The sequence below is a fragment of the Syngnathoides biaculeatus genome, chromosome 7, assembly GCF_019802595.1.
Source record: "Syngnathoides biaculeatus isolate LvHL_M chromosome 7, ASM1980259v1, whole genome shotgun sequence".
Classification (NCBI taxonomy): Eukaryota; Metazoa; Chordata; class Actinopteri; order Syngnathiformes; family Syngnathidae; genus Syngnathoides; species Syngnathoides biaculeatus.
In genome coordinates, this window is record NC_084646.1 from 21,747,831 (window position 1) to 21,753,830 (window position 6,000).

The 6,000-nt window shown below is 37.8% G+C and overlaps 1 protein-coding gene across 6 annotated transcripts in view; it reads right to left on the reverse strand.

The window, feature by feature from the left end:
- The window catches only part of ttll7 (tubulin tyrosine ligase-like family, member 7), a 104,538-nt gene extending 99,146 nt beyond the window's left edge, over positions 1-5,392 (reverse strand). For all 6 annotated transcript variants that reach the window (XM_061826022.1, XM_061826021.1, XM_061826018.1 and 3 more), the window contains exon 1: positions 5,142-5,392. The gene's annotated coding sequence lies outside the window, so the exon portion shown is untranslated. The remainder of the gene's footprint in view (positions 1-5,141) is intronic.
- Positions 5,393-6,000: the final 608 nt, after the last annotated feature.

The following is a 6,000-nucleotide window of genomic DNA, read 5'->3' on the forward strand; positions in this document are numbered from 1 at the left end:
GCCCAATAATGGTGTCATTGTATCCCTTGGAAAGACACTTAACTGACATTTCCTATAATGAATGTGGTTGGAGGAGGTGTAGGCACAGAAACAGAAGTTCAGCCACGCTGTTGTCACGCCTCCACGGCAGCTGTGTGTACCTAAGTAGCTTAACACCACTAGGCTGTGACTGTGAACTATTTTTGAGTCGATTGAAAAGTGATATACAAGCCATACGCATGTATATAATTATGTAATGAGTTGCTTGTATTTTTTTAACATAGACATTTACAATTTTTCTTACAATTAAAATGTGTATAGGTGAAAGCAGTGATTAATTTTAAAATGACTGTAAATTGAAGGTGAATTTTTATCTGATTTTTTTATGCCACCCCCCCCCCCCAACCCCCCAAGGAGACAGCGCCCTTAGCATCTGCATATCTTCCCTAATGGGCCCTGTTTGATCCACTTCTAAAAGGCATTAATTACGGTACTTTGCATGTTTAAGGTTGCAGAAGCTACATTTAAACAAAAGAGGGAGCTAGAGGGCCACACAGATAACCTGTGGATTCTGAGCCCATCCACATTCTCTGCCTCCACACACAAATGTGTTATCAGCTATCTCCTCGTGCTGCCATAAGCATCTCTCTATTCCACTGGCCACATCCATTACAAATATATGTTTGTCTGAAGGAGTGATGTACAGCTTGCGCTGTCTGCTTTGCAAGATAAATTATTACAATCCAATTGTGTACTGTTCCACCACAATAAATACACTACATGCGTACGTGTCTGCAAGACAGAGGCTACATAAACATTCGAAATTCATATCAGGAGCTTGTTAATGCTCGCTCAGAAACATCATCATATGTTTGTGGCAAATCTCTCTCACACAAGCGGCTCCATACATCACAACAAGCTCTACAGTTAGTGTTACAAAGATCAAATTTACCTGAGGGGGTAGACTCTTTCAGCAGTTTCATACAAGTCTCTTGAAAAGAAGCAAAACATCCCCTCAGGGGGTTTTGGTTTGTTTTGTGTTTTTCCCTACTCACGTGAAATTACATCGTAGCAGTGAGTTCCAGCAACAAAATAAAACAAAAAAAAAAGAAGCTTGGAGAAACACTACTTAGCTTTGTGTTATGCTAAAATTCCCTCGTATTCCCTACTTCACTGGACCTCACTGTTTGTGTACCAAATAGCTAATGAAAATGCACTGGGAGAGAATAGAGTAAAACCTTTTAAGACCATCCACTTGGAAATTTGCTCAAACATTTCATGGAAAATAAAGCCCCTAAATTGTGTAAAACTTCAAGGATTAAGTCTGGGCCTGTATTTTGCTTCCGTTTTTCCTTCGCACACATACTGTATTTCAAAACAAGGAACAACCTGAGCAAGGAGTATTAAGACCAGCAGTATTTAAATACTTTCATCCAACAGCATCATAATTGTTGTCGCAATTAAGTATACTGGGTATAGGGGGTATCTTTCAAAATTTACTTAGCAAAATTTAACGCATTTTTACACATTTTATAGTTAAAGGTTTGGTAATGACTTCAGTATGGCTCTGGAGCAGATTATTTTATTTCAATAAATTTATTTAGATTTTTTTTCTAAACAAATTGAAGGACAACCATCAGCCTCAAACCGATTTAACGTCTTTATTAAAACTAATTTCATCGCACATGCTTAAATGTATGCAAACAACAATCTAATAATATGGATTGTATAAACTTGATTGTTGATTGCATCTCCAAATGTGTTAATATTGCCGATTCGTTTGTTAATAAGCGGGATAAAACATTTATAAAGTACTTAATTAATTCCCATGAGTGACATGTGTTAAACACAAAGTGCAGCTCGGTTGAAAGTTAGCAACCAGGATTTTTTTCCCCACTTCTGCAGTAATGTCAAATTTTCAAACATTGGAAATAAATAAAGCATGCATTTTGAGAAAAAAAACTTCTAGCACATGCAGGAGATGAAAATGAGGTATGAGGTTTTTAAAAATAATAATAATAATAATAATAATAAAATAAAAAGTTGAACTAATGACTCAGCATGTAATCACCAATATCTCAGCTAAAATCATGTCCATGATTCATTTTCCATAAAGAGTCAACAAAATGTACTGTACAGTACTTGCGTAAGTTTTCTTCCAAGCACAAGGAGAAGTGTGGGAGCTCACAACCCACAGGGCACTGAGATACTCCAACAGACACCTAAATGCAAAGCTAATACAATCCACTGGAAAAATAGACATGACTCAATTTCTTTTTAGTTTACTGTATGTTTAAGAGTGCAGCAACACCTCCACATTTACTGTATATGAGGACAATAAACCAAACAAACCGTAAATTGTATAACAGCTAGATACAAGCCTCCCATTAAGATTAACCCTTCTATAAACTATTTAAACCCTCTAAGCATATTACAGAATGCAGTCCAAAATATAACATAGAGAGGCTGAAATAAGTATTTAACAGGTCACCATTTTTCTCACTAAATATATTGTACAGAACTTCCAAAGGTGCTATTGACTTGAAAATTTCACTAGATATTGTAATCCATACGTACGAAGAAAGTAGAAAAAAATAAGATCAGAAATTAAGTTGTATATTAAAACAATGTGGAATGACTCGGGGAAAAACCATTGAACCCATGAAGAAAGCATGGAAAGCCAAGACAACACCTAAAACCTAGGGATAATCAAAACAGCAATCCAGCCCCTTGTCAGTGCAAATCATTATCAGCTGGTTCTGTCCTAAACATTGGGTTATAAAAAGGTCTAATTTCCAGGATGTGAGTCAAGGCAGATCTTGTGATGAATAAGAGCGAAGAGTGTCTCAAGACCATCGCTAACTAATTGTTGCAAAACATAATGTCATTGGTAAAAGGTGCATATCCAAGCTTCTGAAACCTCCCAGAAGGGCTTACAAAAGACCTGAATTAGGAGGTACTGTTGTCACAAGGAAAAAGGGAAGTAATGTTCTCCCCCTTAATGGCAAGTATGCATGCTCACCAGACAAGACCCCATTGTTGGAAATAAAAACGAACAAAAAAAAAGATGTCAAAGCTAATTTTAAACTTCGCTGAACAACATTTGGACAAGCCAGTTACATATTGAGAGAATATGCCCTAGTTGAATGAGAGTAAAATTGAACTGTTTGGGTGTCACACACGTTTTGAGGAGAAATGGCACGCCGCATCACCCTGAAAACAATATCAATAGTCAAGCTCGGAGGTGAAACATGATAGTGTGGGGCTGCTTTTCGGGTACTAGTAAACTTAACATTATTAAAGGAAGGATGAGTGGGAAAATCTACCAAGACATGCGTAAAATCTGATGCCTTATATAAAGATGGTAAAAATTAAACAAGGGTAGACATTTCAGCAAGATAATGATCAAACATACTGTCAAAGAAAATCTCAATTGCCTTCAAAGAAAAAAATAAATAAAAGCTGATAAAATGGCCCAGCCAATCACTTGTCATGTCTTTTCACATTGTTACTTACTTTCGCATTTATTTTTTTCTACTTTCTTTATATGTATGGATTGATTGGGTTTTTCCGCAATATCTGGTGACATTTTCAGGTCAATGGCACTTTTGGAAATATATTTAATCAGAAAAAGATGACATGTTAAATATTAATTTCAGCAACTGTATGTAGGCAAATATTGTTTTAAAAGGTGGTGATTTTAACATTATTGCAAATTCCATCACAGTATATGCTGTAGGTGAAATATTACAACAAATGTTTTTGAAAGTGTATGCAGAATTGCAACAGCTGTTTGATAATATAAGACTAAATACAGTGCCATGAAAAAGTAATCACAACCTTCCTGATTACAGGGTTTTTGTTGTTTTGTTTTGTTTTTCATATCTGTCACAAACAAAGATTTCAAATAATCAAACCAATATTAATATCACTCAGAGACAACCCAAGGAAATACAAAATGCAGTTCTCGAATGACAATTCAATGTAATAAGGAACATAAAAAAAATCAAAACCTTTCTGACCCTCTGTGAAGAAGTAATTGTACCCTGAACCTTATAAAAGGTTGTGCCACCTTTGGCAGCAATAACTGAAATCAAGTTGTAATTTGAAAACTGCATTTAGTATTTCTTTGGATTGTCTCTGAGTGATATTACAATTTGCTTGATGATTTGAAACCTTTGTGTGTGATTGATATGGAAAAAAAAAAACAACAACAACAACCCTATAATCAGGAAGGGGGTCATAACTTTTTCATGGCACTGTATTTAGCCTTATATTCACGGCATTGTAGCATGTATCATAACAAATAATATTACTTGTCAATTCCCTAGTCATATTATAACAACGCCTCCTAGAAACAAGAGCATGGTATTAGAATACGATATATATATATATATATATATATATATATATATATATATATATATATATATTTAAAGAGAGAGAGAGCGCGCGCGCGCGCGAGAGAGAGAGAGAGAGAGAATAAAATGTGGTATTAGAATATACTGCACGCAACAGAAGGGGAAAAATATGTTACCCCAAAAATCATATGTGAGGATGTTTTTGTGGACATCCACCAGTGCATGTGTCTTATAAAAACACACTGGATCCCGTGAATATGTTTGAATTAAGATACAGTATAAAGGGTTTAGCATCCCGCTAATCATGCAGGTCACTTTAAGGGTCCCCGCCAGCCAAGCTACAGGCAAAGCTAACAAGTAATCTGATGGAGATTGTGCCTGTCACCGCAAACAGCGAGGGCCATGCCCTTTCATAGTGTTGATTTTAGTTTATTTTTTTCCTAATTGTTTTAATATCTCTGTGTCATTCTACACCCAGGCAATCCGTGTCCCTCCGAATTCAACGTCACACGCCCAAAGCATTGTACCAGCGAAAAGAGTACAGTATTGTAGTTGTTAGTGTGCTACAGCTATCGAGCTATTTGCCGGTCCAAATCCGGTTGGGAGTTCTCATCGTAAGGAACCATCAGACTGTGTCGCTACCTAACACCATAGCTGGTGTGCTAAAAATGAAGCGTTTCATTTTACAACGCTACAACATATACACGTATACACAAATAACTAGTGACGCGGAAGCAACAATGGGGGTCTACAATTAGCTCGGTTTTACATTCTTACGGGAGGGGTGAAGTAGCTCGTTACCTTATTAATTCCAGTCACTGGTAGCCCAGCTCCTTAGCTTCAATGAGTCCGAGCAAAAGCGCACAGAATCCATAAAGTACCGTAGTGATTTCAAGAATGCATTACTGTTTTTGTTCAGTAGGAAAAACACTAAATACTGTTAAGCAAACATATACACACACACACAAACAAACAAAAAAAGAAATCTGTCTGTTCTTCAAGTCTGGTGGTGTGCGGTGCACTGGAGCGACTCCATGGGCGAAACCATTCACTGTGAGAGTGGGGGTGAAGCTGCCTGAATTGGCAGAAGTTTGTCAGTTCTCGCCCGTCACCACGAAACGTGTGTGAACGATAAAATAGAGCAACACACGAGTCTTGTCAGGCACATTAGTTAAAGTTTTTGTCGTGGACGTGGAGTCTATTTGATTATGAAGGTGTCAACGTGCCTCCTACGCTAAAACGGCTAAATGCAAAACACAAGGAGCTACATAACAAAGTGTCGCTGACCGTGGTGCTAAAATCAGCCCCGCGGTCATGGGCGCGTCCTACTCAGCGGTCATTAAAGTGTCAACCGGGTCTTAAGACATTGTAGAACCGCAATCATGTCGTTGTATTCCTCTTTGCAGGAACCATGTATATTTGTTATTATTTACTATTATTATTACTATCATCGGCGGCACGGTGGATCAGCTGGTAAAGCGTTGGCCTCACAGTTCTGAGGACCAGGGTTCAATTTTCGGCCCCCGCCTGTGTGGAGTGTGCATGTTCTCCTCGTGCCTGTGTGGGTTTTCCCCGGGCACTCCGGTTTCCTCCCACATCCCAAAAAGATGTAACATGAATTGGACACTCTAAATTGCCCATAGGTGTGATTGTGAGTGCG